General features: G+C 48.5%; 1 protein-coding gene and 1 long non-coding RNA gene across 2 annotated transcripts in view; one reads left to right on the top strand and one right to left on the bottom strand.

Annotated features, from left to right (window-relative positions):
* The window catches only part of LOC133229492 (leukocyte immunoglobulin-like receptor subfamily B member 5), a 63,657-nt gene that overhangs the window by 25,556 nt on the left and 14,168 nt on the right, over window positions 1–23,933 (bottom strand). The window lies entirely within an intron of this gene.
* Window positions 48–23,859, top strand: LOC133231141 (uncharacterized). Its single transcript, XR_009731056.1, has 3 exons — window positions 48–17,012; window positions 17,487–22,654; window positions 23,661–23,859. It is a non-coding gene; the product is annotated as an uncharacterized LOC133231141 (long non-coding RNA).

Below are 23,933 nucleotides of genomic sequence, written 5' to 3'. Positions count from 1 at the left end.
ACAGCCTCTTTTTGAAAGCCTGGCGTCGTCCCCATTACAGTCCCTTCCAATAGAGGGCATCCAGGACATGGCCTTCCCTCTGCAAGCCTCACCTCGGGGTCTGCTTCCTCCTCTGCCCACCGATAGCAATCCCTGTGGGGTTCTCACTGTGGATGGGGTCACCAGGCCCTGGAGATGCTTCGGAGAGGATGCCAGCCCCTGATGCCCGCAGGACTCAGATCCCCAGAGACACTTTTTTTTTTTTTAATTGGAGGATCGTTACTTTACAATATGGTGCTGGTTTCTGCCATACATCAGCATGGATCGGCCTTATGTGTCACATGCCCTCCCTCTACAACTCTCTCCCCTCTAGGTTGTCACAAAGCCCCTGTGTGAGCTCTGTGAGTCACATGGCACACTCCCCCGTGGTCTGTTTTACACGTGCTGGTGTGCACGTTTCCATGCTCCTCTCTCCATTCGTCCCAACTCTCCCTCCCCTCTGAGTCCACAAGTCTGCTCTTTATGAGGGACACACAGTCAGCGTCTCCCTGGGCTGAGTGGAGTCCATGTGGTCGAGAATCCAAAGGAGATGCTCAGGGAGTAAGGATAGAAACTGACTCCTCCCCTGCCCCGGAGTGTGGGTTTTCCCCGTCACAACCCCCTTCAGGGGTGTCTCTCTTTATCGAATCACCGTCCAGCCCACCTTCCTGGGAACAAGCCCCTGGGTACTTCCTGCCTCCTCGGGGCCTCGGGGTCCTTGGGCACAGTCTCCTCCCGATCTTGTCATCACCTGCAAGCTTTAGGGGGTATTGATTTGGGTCAGAGCTCTCACTCTGATGGAGAACAGATACTCCTGTAAACGTGTGCCCGCTGCTCATGTACCTGGGGCGGCGGTGCCCTTTCTCGGCACCTGAGGTTCCTCCTTTGCATGTTGTCCCGACCCCAGCCCTCAGAGGGGCTGCGGGCTCTTGCTGCCGTCGTCATGGTCAATTTCCAGACGAGGTGATGGCAGGAGAGGGTGGATGTGAAGGGCTGCAGGCTGAGACTGCACGTAGAGGGTGAGTGTGGTACCCACCCAGAGCCTCCTCTGCTCCTAACTCTGAGACGTGCTTGGAGAGTGTTTCTGAAACACGTAGCCACAGACAAGGGCAGAAAGAAAGTTCACCAAATGGAGGGGAAGCACAGCAAAGCAGGAGAGGTAGGCCATGTGGCCCCGGCGGTGGGGATCATGTCGGGGTCGGAGGAAGGTTTCCACCCATGTGGACACACAGAGGGAACCATCGTCACAGAAACATAAAGGGAGGCAAGCATGTGGGTTATTTTGTAGAAGAACAGGTGGTCACTGAAAAGAGGTGAAAATTTTCAACGTGAACAATACAGTAGATTGAACACGTTAAAAAGTCATGCAGTCAAAAAGACAGCTGAGCGGCCACGTATGAAGTCGGAGTATAGCATTGAGGAAATGGTTCAGAGTGCAGCACAGAGTGCAGACAGGGAGATTCAGGAGAGGCGGGCCTGTGCTGAGGGCCAGTGTGGTATCTGTCGTAAGTGTCAGATGGGAAGACGCTCAGGACAGACGGCAACGGCTGAGGAAGCAAATAACGGAGCCTCCTTTACTGACGAGAACCGACCTGCGAAGGGCTGGGACTCATGCCTCTGCACGTGACACCCGAGGGCCGCCTCGCTGGGCCCGTGACTGAGACTCGGTGCTCCTTACTTAGGGGCCCCAGCGGGATCACTGGCCAGGGATCCAGACACGGCATACTTAAGCTAAAGACCCCACACCCTGCAACGGAGAGCCTGTGTGCCAGAGCGACATCAACAAATAGGTTAATTAATTACAACAAATAGGTTATATACAACAAATAGGTTAATTAATTACATGGTAAAAAAAGTAACATTCGTATCTTGACCTTTCATAATAAACTGAGAAACTGAAGGTTAAATTTAAAAAGTATTTGGTACTGAATTATACAATTTGAAACAGTTAATTCTATTTTAAATAAAATTCAAGTAAAAAAAGGCAGACTGGACTGAGGCCCTGAAAATGTCCTGAAATTACTTCCAGTGGAAAACGCAGATTATCAAGCGAATGACCAGCCCACAGGGAGCAGACTGCCCCCTACCAAAAGGGGGCGCTAAAGGATACTGGAGCCATGCTGTCAGGCATTAACCAGGAAGAGTTCCCCCTGAGTCGGAGTACTTGCAAGGGGCAGAAGTGAGGGCTTCATGCAGAGCACAGCCCCAGCTTCCAGAAGGTTCGGCACCGCCTCCCGCTGTGGGCCGTGCCTTAGCCTCAAACCGCCAGGTCCTCAGAGAAGAGGTGGGCTCTGGGGGCATGGGGCCCTTAACCTTGACAAGCGTTTTCCTCTCCTAGTACTTGAGTTACACACTGGATTCCAAATAGGAAGTGTTCTCCAGCAACTTGATAAAAAGAGAATGAGGGTGAGAGAAGGCATTTCCAGAGGTGCAAGTTCTTGGATATTGATGGTTTTCACACAGAAAGGAATACTGAGAGATGGCAGAGAGACAGTGAGATGCAACAGAGAGGAACGCATGGCCGAAAATGAGCTTTGGAAAAGTACGCAGACACACACTTGCATGCACAAACACACCCACACGTGTGCATGGAGAGAGACGTGCACATGCCCACACACGAGTATATGAGTACCCAGAGTTCAGGTGAAGTACCGTTAATACTTTGCCTTTTCTAAAGGAGGAGGAGAATGCATACGTGTTCAGAAATAAAAATGTAAATACGTATTTTAAGCACGAGAGCAAGTGCCTAAAATGAGAAATGGAATAACTCCAAACGTGCCTGCTGTAATTAAATGAAAGAAAACCTTTTCAGCTTGACGGAGGTATAATTGAGAAAATTGATGCTGTAAAGAGCAATATTGCATAGGAACCTGGAATGTCAGGTCTATGAATCAAGGCAAATTGGAAGTGGTCAAACAGGAGATGGCAAGAGTGAACATCGACATTCTAGGAATCAGCGAACTAAGATGGACTGGAATGGGTGAATTTAACTCAGATGACCATTATATCGACTACTGTGGGCAGGAATCCCTTAGAAGAAATGGAGTAGCTCTCATGGTCAACAAGAGAGTCCGAAATGCAGTACTTGGGTGCAATCTCAAAAATGACAGAATAATCTCTGTTCGTTTCCAAGGCAAACCATTCAGTATCACGGTAAGCCAAGCCTATGCCCCAAACAGTAATGCTGAAGAAGCTGAACGATTCTATGAAGACTTACAAGACCTTTGAGAACTAACACCCCCCCAAAATATGTCCTTTTCATTATATGGGACTGGAATGCAGAAGTAGGAAGTCAAGAAACACCTGCAGTCACAGGCAAATTTGGCGTTGGAGTAGAGAATGAATCAGGGCAAAGGCTAATAGAGTTTTGCCAAGAGAACGCACTGGTCATAGCAAACACCCTCTTCTAACAACACAAGAGAAGACTCTACACATGGATATCACCAGATTGTCAAGACTGAAATCAGATTGATTATATTCTTTGCAGCCAAAGATGGAGAAGCTCTATACAGTCAGCACAAACAAGACGTGGAGCTGACCGTGGCTCAGATCATGAACTCCTTATTGCCAAATTCAGACTGAAATTGAAGAAAGTAGGGAAAACCACTAGACCATTCAGGTATGACCTAAATCAAATCCCTTATTGCCGGGGTCCAGCCCCGGCTGATCCAGGGTATTCGAAGCAGGGACGGCGTCGGTGAGGATCAGGATACAATAGCTTCAATTAGATATTAATTAGAGATGTAAAGAGTAATAGAATGAGGATAGCTCAGTAGGAAAATTCAGTAGAGAAAAGAGGCTGAGTAGCTTGGTTTATGTGGGAGACCAATAAAACTTCAAGACAAGAAGTTTGCGCCACCTACGTAGGCCGCAGGCGTCCTTTCGTTCTCCTGAAGGAGAGGAGACACTGAGGCCTCCCCGGTCGGATCTTAGAAGCCTGGGCATAATTAGTAAGCATGGCGGGTTCTGCGCTCCAGATGGAGACTCAGCCAGAGTGAGAGAGAGACATTGGGAGACCAGTATTTCGAGAAACTGATCCCAATTCTTTATTTTTCATGGTCTACATTTATACACTGAGATGTTATGTAACAGTCAAGTGGGGTCAGCAGTCCTGACTTTTATCAAAGTCAGGTGCTTCATACAAATGTATACAGAGGTCTTAGGCGTGTTACATCATCTTCTGGCCAGGGGGCCTGCTGACAATTTATGACCCTCTCCTTGTGACAGCGGTCAGTCAACCAGGACACTTATTTCTCCAGGGGTGATTATTCTTAAAACAGACACGACCCAAATAAAGTTACATTCCTATAGGGTGAGGGTGTAGTGGGTTTTAGTTAAGGAAAGAATTTACTTAGCCTAAGGTCTAACGTGATTAATATCAAAGGTTAATACTTACTTCTTCTATATATTCATTAATGTGTGTAAGGGCAGGGGATATGGAGACTTAGCAACAAACATTGGCTCAACAAATGAAAAACCCTTCACCAGTACAATTTCTAATCAGCCCATTATACTTATACTAATAGTTTTCTAACTTTTCTAAGGAACCTGTTTTTAGAAGGTTTAAAGCATCTCGTGCCTCTCACGGTTGGGAGGCTGTGAGCAATCACATGTGGCCGGACAAGCCTGTCAGGCAGGCTAGAGAACCTTCAGAGAAGGTTGTAGGTTAAAACACTCTTGTCACGCCCAGGAGTTTTTATTATCTGGAGCTCTAGGTTAACTCCTTCTCCGAAAGAGGTGGTGGGGGACAACCCCCCCCTAAAGTCAGAGGTGTAGGCGAGCACAAAGTAGTAAAGTAGGCAGGCTCTGGTTATGGGGGTAGATGCTCAAGAATTTCCAGGGGGACTCCTGAGGCTCGATCCTGCCTTTGCGTATGTCTAGCCTCCTTCCTCATGACCTTTGTCATGGGCGGAGTGCCTCACGCCGGCCCCCAACACCTTATGATTATACAGTGGAAGTGAGAAATAGATTTAAGGGCCTAAATCTGATAGACAGAGTGCCTGATGAACTCTGGACGGAGGTTTGTGACTTTGTACAGGAGCAGGGATTAAGACCATCCCCATGGAAAAGAAATGCAAAAAATGGATGTCTGGGGAGGCCTTCCAAATAGCTGTGAAAAGAAGAAAAGTGAAAAGCAAAGGAGAAAAGGAAAGATATTCCCATCTGAATGCAGAGTTCCAAAAAAAGCAAGCAGAGATAAAAAAGCCTTCCTCAGCAATCAATGCAAACAAATAGAGGAAAAGAACAGAATGGGAAAGAATAGAGATTTCTTCAAGAAAATTAGAGATACCAAGGGAACATTTCATGCAAAGATGGGCACATTAAAGGACAGAAATGGTATGGACCTAACAGAAGCAGAAGATATTAAGAGGTGGCAAGAATACACAGAACTGTACAAAACAGATCTTCATGACCCAGATATTCACGATGGTGTGATCACTCACCTAGAGCCAGACATCCTGGAATGTGAAGTCAAGTGGGCCTTAGGAAGCATCACTTTGAACAAAGCTAGTGGAGGTAATGGAATTCCAGTTGAGCTATTTCAAATCCTGAAAGTTGATGCTGTGAAAGTGCTGCACTCAATATGCCAGCAAATATAGAGAATTCAGCAGTGGCCACAGGACTGGAAATGGTCAGTTATCATTCCAATCCCAAAGAAAGGCAATGCCAAAGAATGCTCAAACTCCCGCACAATTGCACTCATCTCACATGCTAGCAAAGTAATGCTCCAAATTCTCCAAGCCAGGCTTCAGCAATATGTGAACCGTGAACTTTCTGATGTTCAAGCTGGTTTTAGAAAAGGCAGAGGAACCAGAGATCAAATTGCCAACATCTGCTGGATCATCAAAAAGCAAGAGAGTTTCAGAAAAACATCTATTTCTGCTTTATTGACTATGCCAAAGCCCTTGACTGTGTGGATCACAATAAACTGTGGAAAATTCTGAAAGAGATGTGAATAGCAGATCATCTGACCTGTCTCTTGAGAAACAGGTATGCAGGTGGGAAGCAACAATTAGAACTGGACATGGAACAACAGACTGGTTCCAAAGAGGAAAAGGAGTATGTCAAGGCTGTATATTGTCCTCCTGCTTATTTAGCTTATATGCAGAGTACATCATGAGAAACGCTTGACTGGATGAAACACAAGCTGGAATCCTGATTGCTGGGAGAAATATCAATAATCTCAGATATGCAGACGACACCACCTTTATGGCAGAAAGTGAAGAGGAACTAAAAAACCTCTTGATGAAAGTGAAAGAGGAGAGTGAAAAAGTTGGCTTAAAGCTCAAATTTCAGAAAACTAAGATCATGGCATCTGGTCCCATCATTTCATGGGGAATAGATGGGGAAACAGTGGAAACAGTGTCAGACTTTATTTTTCTGGGCTCCAAAATCACTGCAGATGGTGATTGCAACCATGATATTAAAAGACGCTTACTCCTTGGAAGGAAAGTTATGGCCAACCTAGATAGCATATTCAAAAGCAGAGACATTACTTTGCCAACAAAGGTCCGTCTAGTCAAGGCTACGGTTTTTCCAGTAGTCATGTATGGATGTGAGAATTGGCCTATAAAGAAAGCTGAGAGCCAAAGAATTGATGCTTTTGAACTGTGGTGTTGGAGAAGACTCTGGAGAATCCCCTGGACTGGAAGGTGATCCAACCAGTCCATCCTAAAGGAGATCAGTCCTGAGTGTTCATTGGAAGGACTGATGCTGAAGCTGAAACTCCAATACTTTGGCCACCTGATGTGAAGAACTGACTCATTTGAAAAGACCCTGATGCTGGGAAAGATTGAGGGCAGGAGGAGAAGGGGACTACAGAGGATGAGATGGTTGGATGGCATCATGGACTCAATGGACATGAGTTTGGGTAAACTCCGGGAGTGCTGATGGACAGGAAGGTCTGGCGTGCTGTGATCCATGGCGTCGCAAAGAGTCAGACACGACTGAGTGACTGAACTGAACTGAACTGAATCGACAAAAATTGTATCTGTTCCACATGCACAGCTTGATGTTCTGACTTTTGTCTATGCTGTGAAATAAGTACCACAGTCATGCCAATTATAATTAGCGTGTCCATCAGCTCCTGTAGTTCACCTTGGTCTGCGGGTCTGGTGAGGACACTTCCGGGCTACCCTCTGAGGAGGATTGAGTCTACGGTAGAGTTCAGTCAGCTCTAGTCACATCAGTGCACATCAGGTCTCCAGAACTTAGTCATCGGCATCCCTGAAACTTTGTTCCCCGTGACCAGCACCTCCCCGTTATCCCCTTCCCAGCCTCTGGGGACTACGTTCTCCTCCGTCTCTCCGAATCTGTTTTAGATTCCACAGGTTAGTGAGCTCCTGCTGCGTTTGCCTGTCTGTGTCTGGCTTACTTTACTCGGCTTAATGTCCTCTGGTTTCACCCATGTTGTCTCAAAAGGAGGGATTCCCTTTTTTTAAAGGCTGAGTGAGACTCCATTGTGTGTGTGTGTCTGGCATTTCCTTTGTGCATTTATCTATCGACAGACATCCAGGTTGTGGCCACATCCTGCTACTGGGAACAATGCTGCAGAACACAAGAGTGCACATACGTGTGTGAGGTCCCAGCTTCTTCTTTGGATACATACCCTGGAGTGGAATTGCTGGGTCATGTGGTAGTTTTGTTTTTAGTTTCTTAAGGAAACTCCACACTGTTTTCCACAATGGCTGCACCGATTGCCTTCCCAACCACCATGCACAAGGTTCTCTTCTCTCCGCATTTTGGCAGCACCTGTCTTTTCCCTAGAAGTCGAGTGTCTGTAAAACGTGCAATGACATCTCACTGGCTCTGGCGTGTGATCCTCTGAGGACTGATGGATGCTGAGCACCTTTCCATGTCTGTTTGGTCATTTGGATGTCGTCTTTTGAGAGATATCTGTTCAGGTCCTGTGCCCATTTAAATACCGGGTTGGTGTTACTTTGCGTTGAGTTGTATGAGCTCCTTGTATATTTGAGAAGTAGCTCCTTATCAGATGTGTGGTTTGCACACTGCTGAGGTCCAGCCCCGGCTGATCCAGGGTATTTGAAGGGGAGACGGCTTTGGCGAGTTCACTGGATACACTGGCTTTAATTAAATATTAATTAGAAATATAAAGAGTAATAGAATGAGGATAGCTCAGCTGGAAAATTCAGTTGAGAAAAGAGGCTGAGTAGCTTGGTTTACACGGGAAACCAATAAAACTTCAAGACAAGAAGCTTGCACCACTTATGTAGGCCACAGGCATCCTTCCGTTCTCCTGAAGGAGAGGAGACACTGAGGCCTCCCTGGTCATATCTTAGAAGCCCAGGCATAATTAGTAAGCATGGCGGGCTCCATGCTCCAGATGGAAACTCAGCCAGAGTTTGAGAGAGAGAACGACATGGGGAGACCAGTATTTCAAGGAACTGATCCCATTCTTTATTTTCCAGGGTCTGTTTTTATACACTGAGATGTTATACAAAAGTCACGCGGGGATCAAAGTCAGGTGCTTCATACAAATGTATACAGAGGTCTTAGGGGTATTACATCATCTTCTGGCCAGGGGGGCCTGCTGACAATTTATGACCCTCTCCTTGTGACAGCGGTCAGTCAACCAGAACACTTATTTCTCCACGGGTGATTATTTTTGAAACAGACGCCACCTTCCGAAGGTACCAGATAAAGTTATATTCCTATAGGGTGAGGGTGTAGTGGGTTTTAAGTAAGGAAAGAATTTGCTTAGCCTAAGTTCTAACGTGATTAATATCAAAGGTTAATACTTATTTCTTCTATATATTCATTAACGGCAGGGGATGTGGAGACTTAGCAGCAAACATTGGCTCAACAAATGAAATATCCTTCACCAATACAATTTCTAATCAGCCCACTATACTATACTAATAGTTTTCTAACTTCTCTAAAGAACCTGTCTTTAGAAGGTTTAAAGCATCTCGTGCCTCTCACGGTTGGGAGGCTGTGAGCAATCACATGTGGCCGGACGAGCCTGTCAGGCAGGATAGAGAACCTTCAGAGGAGTTTGTAGGTTGAAACACTCCTATCACGCCCAGGAATTATTATTAACTGGAGCTCTAAGTTAACTCCTTCTCCAAAAGAGGTGGTGGGGGACAGCCCCCGTAAAGTCAGAGGTGTAGGTGAGAGCACAAAGTAGTAAAGTAGGCAGGCTCCGGTTAGGGGATAGATGCTCGAGAATTTCCAGGGGGACTCCCAAGGCTCGATCCCGCCTTTGTGTATGTCGAGCCTCCTTCCTCGTGACCTTTGCCATGGGTGGAGGTCCTCATGCCGGCCCCCAGCAGCACACATCTTCTCCCGTTGCACCCATTGCCTTTCCTGGGACTGTTTCCTTTGTTGTGTGGGTTTTATTTACTGGACTCCCCCTGGTCTGGTTCTGTCTTTGCTGCCTGTGCTTTTGGTGTCATATCCAAAGAAACCTTGTCCACACCCATGTCACGACGTTCCCCCTGTGTCTTCGTCTTGTTCTTTCATGGTTTCAGGCCCTGTGTTTAAGTCTCTGCTGCGTTTTGAGATGATTTCATGTATAGTGTGAGCTGAGGGTCCAGCTTCACCCTCCTGCCTGCTGTCATCTGGCTCTTCCAGCATCGTTTATTGAAGGGACTGTCCTTTCCCCTTCTGTGCTCTGGGCACCTTGTGGAAGATCAGTTCACTGAGCTGCTTCGGGACAATTATTTTCCATAATAAGGGAGCTCATGTATCTCCCATTTTCCTGCAGTTTCTCTGCTGCCTTGGGCAGAGCCATGGTTCCCGGTTCTTGGTGTTTCTCTGGTGCCCCGGGCAGAGTCACGGTTCCCGGTTCTTGGGGTTTCTCTGCTGCCCTGGGCAGAGTCATGGCTCCTGGTTCTCGCTGTTTCTTGTGGCTCTGCTTTGGTGTCTTTCTGCTGGGAGAAGCAGCCGCCTCCGTTCGGACTTATGGTGGGATTTTGCCCCCAGCCCAGTTAGAGATTCTGGAGCCTCTGATACGTGCTCTGTGACATGACGCTCCCCTGCCCTCCCGTCTGGGGAGATGATGCTGTGCCCCCACCCCATTGAGCACCTGCCCTGAGGGAGAAGTCTGAGGAGCCCGTGCTCCTCTAACCCCTGAGGCCGAGCCGGTTGCACAGAGCCCCGTCTCTTCTCTTCCTGCTTTGTGGCCCCACGTGTGTCTGTGGCCTGGTGCTCTCATGAGCTGAGCAGCGAGGCGGTCTCTGAGGCAGCGGCCCGGAGCCTGGGGATGTGGCGCAGCTGCACCCACTGTTCTCCTGGAGAGGAGAGGGCCTGGGCCCAAAGGGGGTCCTCTCAGCCCTGAGCTCTGCCATCTTGTGGGAGGGGAGACAGGGAAACAGAACCTGCTCTGTTTATCCTTTTGAAGTGGTTCTTTTAGGGGAAGCACACTGACTGAAACCGCCCACCCTAGCCAGGCACCATAGTAACCATTTGCATGAGTTGTTTTATGGCAGGAGATCCTGATAAGGAATACGGAACTAATAAGCCACCACCAACGTGAAGAGTTTGGGAAAGGTCGAAAGGAGACACCACTTGTCCATCCACTTTGCAGAATCTCTCTCGCTAGCATCCATCTTGGCTGAGCCATGCGTGCGCTGCCAGGAAAGACTCTGAATTAGAATGATTGGCTAAAGACCACCCGGAAACTAATCCCATCACCATAAAACCTGAGACTGTGAGCCACATGGCAGAGCAGTCCTCCTGGGTTCCCTTACCCTACTGCTCTCCACCCGGGTGCCCTTTCCCAATAAAATCTCTTGCTTTGTCAGCACATGTGTCTCCTCGGACAATTCATTTCCGAGTGTTAGACAAGAGCCCAGTTTCGGGCCCTGGAAGGGGTCCTCCTTCCTGCAACAAATGGCAACTCTGGTGGGGACTCTTCTTGGCTGAGACTGACATCCTGACCACTCGGGGTACTCAGGGGCCAGCTTGCCTGACAATGGACCAGACCCAGTGGCCGCAACTGGGACCCTTTTGTCCCTGGTCTTCTCCTGACATGGACAACTGGCCAGAGTGCCCCGACCAGTAAGGAAGAAGAGACTTATTGACCTCTCTCCCCTTCCCTCTCTCTTTTTCCTCTCCTTAACCCTTCCTATCCTTCCTTGTTTTTCTAGTCCCCCGGTCCTGGACACAGGATACTGGTTGAAGGGCCCTCAGCCTGAGCTGAGGATTGGAGACTGATCACCTCCTCTTGGCAGAGAACTCGAATTCTGATTCTGGTCTGGTCTGATTTCTGGTAGGGCCGAATTCCAGTCCTCCCTTCTCTGGAAGCCGAGGGAAACGTCCCATAACGCCTGGGTGTCTGTTGGTGGCAGGAGACGTCTGTAAGGCCACCCCTTTTGCCCCCTCTCCTGCCTCCCCACCTTCTTCTTTCAACCTGGCTTCCTTTCCTCCCTTTGAAATCTTTGATCTGACGTTCTATGTCTCTACAGGAGGTTTTCTGAGAGACTATATTCTTGTACTTAGGGGAAGTGTCTTGTATTTAAGGGAGTGTCTGATGAGGACTGCCAGGTATATGTGTGTGTTTTAACTCTGTGTTCTGTGTTGTGATTTTTGATGGCCATTTTGCTTTGTCTGGCCACCATTTGGTTTAGACCTGCCTCCATTTTGTTAGAACTTGAGTGCCTTTCCCTGTGCCTTGAGGGCTCTCAGGAACACGTATCTAGACCATCTCTAATTCCTGAGACTGAGGGAAAAGGGGAAAAAGACTTTAAAATTTTTACTTATTTCAACTGTTTTTTTTACAAACTAGTAAATTTTATATTGTAATATCTAATTCATGACTAAACTTAGAAAATGAAGCTAGATCTTGCACTGTGTATGTCTAAATATGTCTTGGTTTGTCTTTGTGTCTGGGTAATATTTTTGAGGTTATTTGTAAATGAGGTCTATTTAACTGGCTTAAAAAAGGTAAGCACTTACAAATCAAATAATTCTAAATTAAACAATAAATTCCAGGTTCATGAGAACTGGGAAATATTCAGTATTAAATACCTAATTGACCTATGTTTGGTGCCATCCTAAAATGTTCTAAGAAAGCAAGGGTTTTAGAAATTATCACTGGTATTTATGCTCACAAATCTATAAAATGCTAATATAAAAGTTACTTCTTGATTGCTAAAGGAAAGTAGGAAGTGTGTTTTCAGTATATAAAAAAAAAGAAAGAAAAAGGTGTGAAAAATACTAAAGAGAGTTACGATCAGATTATCTAAAATTGGATTACAATTAGTTAGATAAATGGATTTTGTTAGGAATGACACAGCCATAAGAAAACTGGTTAGAGCCAACTAGGTCCAAGATGGCGGAGCTGACTTTCACTAGACCTTGAGCCTTGGTATTTACACCCATTGTGACATATCAACAAGCTAAATGATGCACCCATCGACGTTGACTAAATCTGACCAAATGTTCTAAACCTTTTTAATTGATCTTTTCAATAAAACTTACTAAATCGAATTCTTTTGAAGTTCTTTTGACCTCTAGCTAACTTTGGGGTGCTTCAGAGGGCCCCTGAAACATCCCAAAGAGAGATATTAAACTGTGTTTATTTGGTTGGTTAAATTACATGAAAAAGATTATCAAATGATCAAATTATCAAATCGACTCATGTTAAAATGTATGGTAAAAGTACTAATTACTAATAAGATACCTTAGAAATTATATGGAGTTCTTAACATTCTGATATGTCCTGGTATTCGAATAGAAAACCTGATGACTTCACAAAAGTTAACAAAAGGACTGAAAGAAGCAGCGAATACGTTTATAACTTTTACGGTTTCTCTCTGAAAAATTACGGGTTTTCAGGGAGTAGGGAAAACCTTCCTCTCAAACGAATTAGGACAATACTTTGGTAAAATTAAATGTTACAAACAAAACAATTATGTTTTCTCTCTATCTGACTCCTCCAAAAAATTGGAAATTCTTAGTTTTCCAGTAAGTTTATCAAATGAGTTAGGAAAGTTATCTCATGGGTACAAAAATCTCAAGAATTTTTTGAGACCTTAAAAAAGGGAAGAATTCACCTAGATTTGTTAGGCAAAATCTGTGATAAGTCTTTGGTGTGAGTTTCCCAGCCGTGTTTTATTTTAAAAGTTCAGTCTGAGACTCTATAAATGTTTCAGCAAAATAAAAAGTCTATAGTCAATTATGGTTATAAAAATCATCAGGCCAAAATTAGTGAGAACAGACCTATTTTGCAAACAAGCTAGCCTTCATTTGGTTATATTTGATAACAATGAGGGTAACTTTAGGGAGAAAAAGATATTTCCAAACAGTGTTAAATCCCAGTTTGTTAATGGAGGTCTGCATCTAGTAAGACTCACCTCTTAGATAGTTCTTGGCTGTTATGTGATATTAATGTACAATTTAATTGAATTCTTAAAGAACACCCTAAGTTTGTTTCTGAAGCTTATCTCAGTAATCTATCTTCGGATGAAGACCAGATGCCTCATGACCTGCAACCAGGACTGGAAAAAGACATAATTTAAGGGTCTGTCTCCAACCTGGATGGAAGGACTTTTTTTTTACCAGGTACTCTTAACTAGCTCATGCACAATGAAACTGAAGGGAAATTAATTCTTAGATTAATTCCCACATCCAAAGGCCCCTACACTGGATTGGTTTACAGAGAAGACAGCTGACCTGATCTCACCTTAAAATGATGCTTAAGCAGGAGAAACTACACTACACCAGGATGAGAAGGCAACGACATCAGAGGTAGACAGCTTGCCCAAGATGCTGGACATGATTTGTATCATCATTTATGTTTTCTTGACTTCTTAGACCTTTGCATATAAATCAAAGACTTTTCTATCATAGGTCTGATTCCATGCTAGTTTTAGAAATCAATTCAATTGTTGGGTTTTTGGCCAATTACCTGTGTCTAGTTCTGGGTTACCTTGTTAAATTTCTCTACTACAAGACTCTAGCTGGTTGGCCCTGAGAAAATTTACTTTAAAAATTATAGTCATATTCAGGTTACTGTGATATTACTAGATGGGATCACCTCACTACCGGGGTCCAGCCCCGGTTGGATCCAGGGATTCCCTCGGGAGGACGGCGTTGGCCAAAAGGATAGCAAAGGGGAGAGACAGAGGCTTGACCTGCCTGGTTTATGTGGGAAACTAATAGTTTGTGACACCAAACTTGCTCTGACCACAGAGGCCACAGGCTCTCTCTCGAATCGCTGAAGGTGCCCCACCTTAAGCACCTTCTCAAGTGGGTCTTAGAAGCCCAGGCAAGTAAGTCGTCTCAGAGAGCCCCCATGCTCCAATCATTCATCCTGAAGGAAGAACAGAGAAGAAAAGGAGAGAAAAGGAAGCAAGAAAGAACTATATGGGGAGACCAAGCTTGATGAGCATGGCCCGCAACTTTATTTTCCAAAGTAGCTTTTATACCTTAAGTTGTGCATAGATGATAATAAGGGATGTAGAGTCATGCAAGGTCAGCAGTCCTTGACTCTATATCGAAGCCAGGCTTTCTTTCTGCAAACTTATCATATGCAAAGGATTTAGGTGATTTACATCATCTTTTGGCCAGGAGGCCTGTTAACATTTTATGACCCTTTCTTCTGAATAATGGTTAGTCAATCAGAAAACTTATTTTCTCTAAAGGTGATTATTCTGAAGTCAGGCGCCACCCTCTGACAGCATTAGATAAAGTTGCATTCCTACAGGGCAAAAGTGTGGTGGGTTATAACAAGAAAAGAATTAACTCAAGGGTCCAAGATTACAAACATTAAAGCTACTACTTACATTTCTATATACCAACTATATTAATCAATACACTCCCAGGGACACAATAGGTAAGGGATATGGAAACTTGGCAGCAAGCATTAGCTCAACAAAGAAATCCTCTACTAGTTCTATTCTAACAATGTTAACTCTCTGAGAAGCTCTGCATTATTAGCATATCTTAAGCTTCCTGTGCCTCTCGTCCTTGGGAGGCTGTGAACAATCACATGCGTAGCTGCAGGAGTCTGAACAAACCTGTCAGGCAAGCTAGAAAGTCATCAGAGGGGTTTGAATTGAAACACTTCTATTATGCCCAGGAGACTTATTAACTAGAGCTCTAAGTTGATTTTCTTACAGAGAAAGGTGGTCAGGGATAGCCCCCCGTGAATATCAGAGGAGTTGGTAAAAGTCGTAAAATAGTAAAACAGACAGATTCTGGTTTTGGGGTAGACGCTCAGGCAGGTCTAGAGGGCCCCTCGAGCCCTGACTCGCCTTGCCTGTCAGGGCTCTCCTGCATGACCTTGTCATGGGTGGGAACTCCCATGCTGGCTCCCGGCACCTCACTGGGCCAATTAAAAATACTGCTCTGACTCTGGCCATAAATTTGACCTTTTTTCTATTACTCAAGCTCAATCAGAGTAACAAGAAAAGTTTCAGCAAAGGAGGAAAAATCTCCCATAATTATGGGACGGATTTATATAGATAACACCAGGCTATGGTAATTTAGGTTTAAGGTCTCCTCTGTGTTGGAAACAATTAAATCATACTAAGGACAATCAGCCTAGTAACACTTTAAAACGGGGCTATGTGCGTTGTAGACGGTGCCAATATACAATTTCCCTGGAAGATAAACATTCTACAGAGCAGACTAAGTCAGATGACCTGAGATCTACTGGGCTACATCTAATGGACGCTCTTAACTTAAGTCTTACTTGTGACTTTACTAAGAGTGCTGGCTATGTTATTTGCATTTCACCTGTTTCACAAAATTACTGTTTCTTACACTGTCAAATGAGTGTCTGAGGGCTCTAATAGAATAATATATAGTGCCACATAAGATCAATGATGGTAACAGTGTAACTCTAGATATGGGAAGAAGCAACAAGAGGGAATATTTTCCTGGACCAAGAGGCTAACAAGACAGGTGGTCCAGAGAATTTTGGATACTGTTGGTCAAGTTTATGAGCAAAAGGGGGCTCTGCCAATGAAAACTGACATTTGCCATCTACATCTACAAAGATTAAATCATGACCACTGCAACTGCTGACTTTCAACGCCCCTGAATGAAAACCATGAATGAGGCACTCTGTGCTCTGGGAAAAACTGGCAGAACAGGCCTCCAGATAGTTAGGTCTTTTCAGGACAAGATTTTATGAGTTCCAATTCTTGCATCTTCTCATATCTAGAGAAACACTGACGTCATTAACGGTGAAATCTCCTTTGGCTATTAAGGAGATTAATACCCTCTGAGCAGGATTGAGTCTACAGTATAGTACTGTCAGCTCTAGTCACATTGGTGCACATCAGGTCTCCAGAACTTACTCATCGGTGTCCAGGAAACTTTGTTCCCCGTGACCAGCACCTTCCCGTTATCCCCTTCCCACGCTCTGGGGACTACATTCTCCTACATTTCGCCGAGTCTGTTTTAGATTCCACACTCAGTGAGCTCCTGCTGCGTTTGCCTGTCTGTGTCTGGCTTATTTTACTCGGCATAATGTTCTCCAGCTTCACCCATGTTGTCTCAAAAGGAGGGATTCCCTTTTTTTAAAGGCTGAGTGAGACTCCATTGTGTGTGTGTGTGTGTGTGTGTCTGGCATTTTCTTTGTGCTTTTATCTATCGACACATCCAGGTTGTGGCCGCATCCTGCTACTGGGAACAGCGCTGCAGAACACAGGAGTGCAGATACGTCTCTGAGGTCCTGGCTTCTTCTTTGGCTACATACCCTGGAGGGAATTGCTGGGTCATGTGGTAGGTGGTTCTACGTTTAGTTTTTTGGGGAAACTCCATACTGTTTTCCACGGTGGCTGCACCGACTGCCTTGCCAACCACCATGCACAAGGTTCTCTTCCCTCCGCATTTTGGCAGCACCTCTCTTTTTCCTGGGAGTCGAGTGTCTGTAACACGTGCAATGACATCTCACTGGCTCTGGCGTGTGCTCCCCTGAGGACTGGTGGATGCTGAGCGCCTTTCCATGTCTGTTTGGCCATTTGGACATTGTCTTTTGAGAGATACCTGTTCAGGTCCTGTGCCCATTTAAAAACTGGGTTGGTGTTACTTTGGGTTGAGTTGTGTGAGCTCCTTGTATATTTGAGAAGTAGCTCCTTATCAGATGTGTGGTTTGCACGCATCTTCTCCCGTTGCACCCATTGCCTTTCCTGTGACTGTTTCCTTTGTTGTGTGGGTTTTGTTTACCGGACTCCCCCTGGTCTGGTTCTGTCTTTGCTGCCTGTGCTTTGGGTGTCATATCCAAAGAACCCTTGTCCGCACCATGTCACGACGCGCCCCCCGTGTCTTCCTCTTGTTCTTTCATCGTTTCCGGCCCTGTGTCTCTGCTGCGTTTTGAGATGATTTCACTTATAGTTTGAGCTGAGGGTCCAGCTTCACCCTCCTGCCTGCTGTCATCTGGCTCTTCCAGCACCGTTTATTGAAGGGATTTTCCCATTGTGTTCTGGGCACCCCAGTGGAAGATCAGTTCACTGAAGCTCTTTAAGACAATTACTGTTATCTACCTCTTCCAGCAGGAGAAGGCCACGGCACCCCACTCCAGTACTCTTGCCTGGAGAATCCCGTGGACGGAGGAGCCTGGTAGGCTGCAGTCCATGGGGTCGCATAGAGTCAGACACGACTGAGCGACTTCACTTTCACATTTCACTTTCATGCATTGAAGAAGGAAATGGCAGCCCCTTCCAGTGTTCTTGCCTGGAGAATCCCAGCGACGGGGAAGCCTGGCAGGCTGCCGTCTATGGGGTTGCACAGAGTCGGACACAACTGAAGCGACTTAGCAGCAGCAACAGCAGAAGCCGCTCTTCCAGCACCGTTTATTGAAGGCAGTGTCCTTTACCATTCTCTGCTCTTGGCACCTTGTGGAAGATCAATTCACTGAGCTGCTTCGGGACAACTGTTTTCCGTGATAAGGGAGCTCATAGATCTCCCGTTTTCTTGCCATTTCTCTGCTTCCCTGGGCAGAGTCATGGTTCCCGATTCTCAGTGTTTCTTGTGGCTCTGCTTTGCTGTCTGTGCGCTGGGAGAAGCAGCCGCCTCCTCTTGGATATATGGTGGGATTTTGCCCCCAGCCCAGTTAGAGATTCTGGAGCCTCGGAGACGTGGTCTGTGGACATGAGCCTCCCCCACCCTCCCGTCCGGGGAACGATGCTGTGCCCCCGCCCCGTTGTGCCCCTGCCCTGAAGGAGAAGTCTGAGGACCCCGTGCTCCTCTAAGCCCCGAGGCGGAGCCGGCCGCACAGAGCCCCGTCCCTTCTCTTCCTGCTTTGTGGCCCCAAGTGTGTCTGTGGCCTGGTGCTCTCGTGAGCTGAGCAGCAAGGCGGTCTCTGAGGCAGCGGCCTGGAGCCTGGGGACGTGGCGCGGCTGCATCCACTGTCCTCCTGAGGAGGAGGGGCCTGGGCCCAAGGAGGGTCCTCTCAGCGCTGAGCTCTGCCAGCTTGTGGGAGCGGAGACAGGGAAACAGAACCTCCTCCGTTTATCCTTTTGAAGTGGTTCTTCTTGCTTTTTTTGCTCATCTGAGGTGTTGCAGCTCACTAGCTGGATTCTGCAGTTTGCTTAAAGGTCATTAGGCCCAAATAATCCCGGTTTATCAGTGTTTCTGTGCGAGGTGAGGGCTGGGACTTCCCGATCTGCCATCTTGCTTAAAGCGCTGATTAAAATTTCTGAAATGTGTCACAGTGAGGCCAGAAATGGAAAACAGAAACGATAGTTAACTAGTGTGCGTGCTCAGTCACTACAGCCATGTCTGACTCTTTGCAACCCCACGGCCTGTAGCCTGCCACGCCCCTCTGTGCACGGGATTCACCAGGCAGGAATACTGGAGGGGGTGGCCATGACCTCCTCCAGGGGATCTTCCCCACCCGGGGATTGAACCCAAGTCTCTTACGTCTCCTGCACTGGCAGGGGGCTCTTCACCCCTAGTGCCCCCTGGGAATCCCTGATAGTCCACATACACAGGGAAAACCGAGAAGAGTAAGCAGGTATCTTGTGCTGTTTTTGAATGAGAGAAACGGAGTGATGGTAGGCTGCACTCGGGCTCCCCAGGCGGCTCAGTGGTAAAGAATCTGCCTGCCAGCACAGGACGTGCAGAGACTCACGTTCGATCCCTGGGTGGGGAAGATCCCCTGGAGAAGGACATGGAAGCCCACCTCAGTATTCTTACCTGGAGAATCCATGCCCAGACGAGCCTGGCAGGCTACTGTCTGTGGAGTCACAAAGAGTTGGACATGACTGAGCACAAGCGCGGGCACACAGACACACACACACACACAGACACGAAGAGACTGCAGACCCAGACAACCCACCTGCCCACTCCCCAGACCAGGTGCCCCCTCCCTCGGTTCTGCAGGTTGTGTGTGCAGTCTTCAGGGTTTTGTAAATCCAGTATCACGTCATCTGCATACACGGAACAGTTTTGCCTCCTTCCTGCCCCAAGTTGAATCCTTTTTTTTTTTCTTGCCTGATTGCTATGACTAGGACTTCCAGTGGTGTGTTGAACACAAATGGTGAGAGTGGGCGTCCTTACCTTGTCCCAGAGTTCTAGAAAGGCTTTCCGCTTGTTACCTTTGAGGACTGTGTTGACTGTGTGCTTGTCATAAGTCGGTTTTATTACGTTGAGATGTCTTCCCTCTGTACTCACTTTGGCGACACCTTTTATGATGAATGGATGTTGTATTTTATCAGTGCTTTCTCTGAACCTGTTAAGACGAGCATGTTGTTTTGTCTTTTCTCTTGTTGATGTGGTGACTTACATTGATCGATTTGCACATGTTGAATTATCCTTGTGACTCTGGTATGAATCCAAGTTGATCATGGCGTGTGATTCTTTTTGTGTGTTGTTGAATTCGGTTAGCTAATATTTTGTTGCCCATTTTGCGTTTATGTTCATAAAGCGCTCTGTTCTGTAACTTCTTTTTTGGTTGTGTCTTTGTCTGGTTTAGGTATCGGCGTGACGGTGGCTCATAGAAGGACTTTGGGAGTGTTTCGTCCTCTTCAGTCTCCTGGGAGAGTGTGAAGAGGGTCATATAAGTTCCTCTTTGTCAGTTTGGTAGAAGTCCTCTGTGAAGCCATCCAGTTCTGGCCTCTGGTTTGCATGGAGTTTCAATTGGTGTTATTACAGATTCTGTGTCGCTTCCATTGGCCAGTCTGTTCAGGCTGTCTGGGTCTTCTTGCCTCCGTTCTGGTGGGCTGTGTGTCTCTAGAGACTCGTGCATGTCTTCCAGGTTTGCTGTCGGATGGCTGAGCACACAGTGGTTCTTAGTACTCTCTTATAAACTTTTGTATCTCTGAGGTATCATTTTTTAAAAATTTATTAGTTTTGGCTGTGCTGGACTTCCCTGGTGGCTCAGATGGTAAAGAATCTGCCTGCTACTTGGGAAACCTGAGTTTGATCCCTTGGTGGGGAAGATCCCCTGGAGGAGGGCAATGCAACCCACTCCAGTATCTCACCTAGAGAATCTCATGGACACAGGAGCCTGGTGGCCTCAGTCCATGTGGTCGCACAGAGTCAGACACGCCTGAGGGACAGACAGTGCTGGGTCTTCCTCGCTGCCTGGAGGAGCCTGGTGGGCTACAGTCCATGCGGTCACAGAGTCGGACATGCCTGAGGGACAGAGGATGGTGCTGGGTCTTCCTCGCTGCCAAGAGGATCCTGGTGGGCTACTACTGTCTATGGTGTCTCAAAGAGTCAGACACGCCTGAGCGACAGAGGATGGTGCTGGGTCTTCCTCGCTGCCCAGGGGCTTTCCTCCCATTTAGCTGAGCACAGGAGGGTTTTCCCTTCTCTGCGGTGCCTGGGCTCCTCACTTTGATGGTGTGTCTTGTTGCAGGGCACGGCTTTGGGCCCGCGGGCTCAGCATTTGCGGCCGGCGGGGGATCTTCTCGCAGCAGGGATGGAACCCGCATCCCCTGCGTTGGCGGCTGGATTCTTATCCGCCAAGCCACCAGGGAAACCCGGTAGCAGCTCTTGTTCCTCCCGTCTCAGTTCTTATTTTATGTATTTGAGTCCCACGTTGTTCCCTTTTGAATTTGATGTGATGCACTGGACTCCTAAGATCGTGTTTCACTTATTCACCGTCATGCTTGAAAACTGACTTGTGTTTCTGTAGCAGTCCAGCTTTGTGCATTTTTTGTATAAAATTCTGTCGCATATATACACACCAAACCATTCATTTTGGTGAAAGTGATTTCTGTAACTTTTTCTACTGTGAACAACCCACGTGTCCTTTTTCTCCTTGTACACGTGTGGCTGTGCACGCATCTTCCTCTGGGTTATACAACTGTGGGCCAGCGCTGTGTCTCTGCCCTTTAACTGAGAGTTGCTGTCGACTCTCCAGATTGACCCGGCTGATGAGTACACCTGCCCACGATGTGCTGGGAATCGTCAGAGTCAGCCTTGTCTCCTCCATCAAACTTTTCTCTTTCCATCTCTTACAGATGAACTAGGAGGTGGGCATCTCATTTCAGGGTCCCTGGGGCATAAAACTGAGGTGGAGATGATCCTATGTGATTGTAATGAGAAGGACACATCTGTGCCCATGGGGCCATCAGTGGGGGCTGGCTGCACCAGACTCGGCCTGTAGGAAAGTCCACCTGCTCCTTCCTTCCCACCTGGCCTTCAGCGCGTTCACCCAGGCTCCTTGAGGTTGGCCACAGAGTGCGATGGCCCCAAAGAGACACACAGTTCACACTGGGCCCTTTAAGCATTTATTGCCTGATGATTTTGTCTGTGCCAGGTCTGTGTTGCTGCGGGGGTGTGTCTGGTTATGTGAGCAGGGCTGTTCCCTCGCTTTGGTGTCCGGGCTTCTGCAGCACTGGCCTCTCTGGCAGTGCGCGGGCTCCAGGACGTGCCGGCCTCTGTCACTGCGGCTCATGGACTCAGTTGCTCCCTGGCGTGTGGGGTGTTCAGGATCACGGATTGAACCCGTGTCTCTTGCATTGGCTGGCAGATTCTTCACCACCAGGGAAACCCCATGTTGGGGCTCTTTACAAAACGATATATTCCTGAGCTCATTTACCAGTGTAGCCCTGACGGTCACTTCAAACGCCAGGGTGTCCCTTCACACTGACAGTGTTTCTGGAGAGACTACAGCGGGTGTCCTCAGACAAGGAGGAGGGGCATGCAGGGTCCAGAGGGGGCTCAGGGAAGAGTTTAGGATCCAACTGTTCCAAACAGGGCCCCATTTAACCCATTTATTCAGTTACTTTAACAGCATTCTGTTTCTGAGAAGAGATGGAGGTCATTGCGCACACCAGAGACGGCGGGCATGAACAATGAGGCTCACGTCCTCCATGCGAGTGGACAGAGCCTGGGGGCATGCAGGGTGAGGACCCACCCCTGCCATGTGGGATGCGCCTCGGGCCAGGGGTGAGAGCAGCCGGGAGCCGGGGCATCCTCCCCAGGAGGGAGGGGGCCCCGTGAGCAGAGGCCGACCCGCCTGGGCCTCCTCCCACCTTGCGGCTCATCTCTCCCCCAGGGTCAGAGGCTCATCCAGAAGCTCCTACACCAGAAGCTCGGGTCCCAGGCTCCTGCGCTCTGGGCGGTGTTGGGTCCCGTTGCTCAGCTCCGGGCTGCGTCTCGGGCTCCTCCGTGGTCGTGCCAAGCCTGGCAGAGAAGGATCCCCAGGACCAGCAGGACCAAAGCCGCGAGGCCCATCCGGGTGAGATTCTGCACCGTGTAGTCTGGGGTGAGGGTGCACAGGTCAGCGCCGGCCCCGTTACCCACTGTGTGTGCCCAGGGCACCCGCCTCCCGTGAGAAGATGCGGCCCCGAGCCCAACCCGACGGGGATGCTGTCCTTGTTCACACTCGCTGGTCTGACAGCGGTGCTGGGGGAGGGTATCAGCCGAGCCCGAGTGTCGTGAAGGGAGGCTGTGGGTGGGCCGTGTCCTCCTCGGGAGACTTCAGGGGTCTCTCTATCTTACTGTCTCAGACGTTCCTGTCAGGACCCTGAGCTGAAGGAGCTCTGACAGCACAGGGTGGGGTGGGGCCCTCCCCTGAGCGGTGGTCTGTGGGATCCCGGGCTGACCCCTGTGAGCAGTGGTCTGTGGGGTCCCGTGGTGGGACCCAACCGTGGCTCCCACGGATCCACCTCCCCCTACAGACGCTCGCTCAGCCCTCTGTGTCTGCCAGCTGGACTCTTCCCGCGGGAGGAGGTGATCCCTGCAGCCTCCGGGGGCAGGATGTGGTGGGGGCGGACCAGCTTCTCCACAGACTGAACCCCATCCAGCAGCCTCAGGCCCCTGCAGCCTGTGGCTCTGGCGCCATCTCTGCCTGACTCCCCGCCACCCCTTGACGATCTGAGGGGCCTTGTCCTCTCAGAGAATGTTAAAATGCCCTGGGGTGGGCTGTCTCCCCTGAGCAGAGAGCCCCGAGACTCCCCAGGTTCGGATCTGGGTCTGTGGCTGGGAGACTGGGTCCTGGGAATGAGCCCAGGAAGGCGTACGCCGGGCTGACCCGGGGAACCCACCTCACTCCCCTCTGCCCTGCACGGCCCTGTGGCCTCCCTGAGACCCTCACACTGCCCACCTGCCCCTCCGGGACCCCAGTGCGGGAGGAAGGGAAGGGGCACGGGCTCCGAGGCCCCTCCCCCAGGGGGCCCTCCTTCAGCGCCCCCTCCTCCACCACCGCCCTGCGCTCCCAGGGCAGAGCCCCGAGCTGCTGAGTGAGACGGACAGACTGGGCCTCACCTGAGACCACGAGCGCCAGGGGCTCACTGGGCTGTGACAGCAGGTAGGGGTCTGTGCTGAGTGAGCCGTAGCACCTGTAGGTGCCCCCGTGGGCTGAGGTCACAGGGCTCAAGGAGAACTCGGCCTGGTACCGCCCGGCTTGGTCCTGGGAGCGCAGACGCAGGGGGCGATGGGCTGCCCCCTCCTTGGACAGAAGGAAGGTGTCTGTCCTGTCTCCTGACTGACACAGCAGGGTCACGGTCTCCCCCGGGGCCACCGAGGGTCCGGCCGCACCGAGA

Source organism: Bos javanicus, chromosome 18 (assembly GCF_032452875.1).
Source record: "Bos javanicus breed banteng chromosome 18, ARS-OSU_banteng_1.0, whole genome shotgun sequence".
Lineage (NCBI taxonomy): Eukaryota > Metazoa > Chordata > Mammalia > Artiodactyla > Bovidae > Bos > Bos javanicus.
The sequence above is the reverse complement of the archived record's forward strand: the minus strand, read 5'-3'. Positions and strand labels throughout refer to the sequence as shown.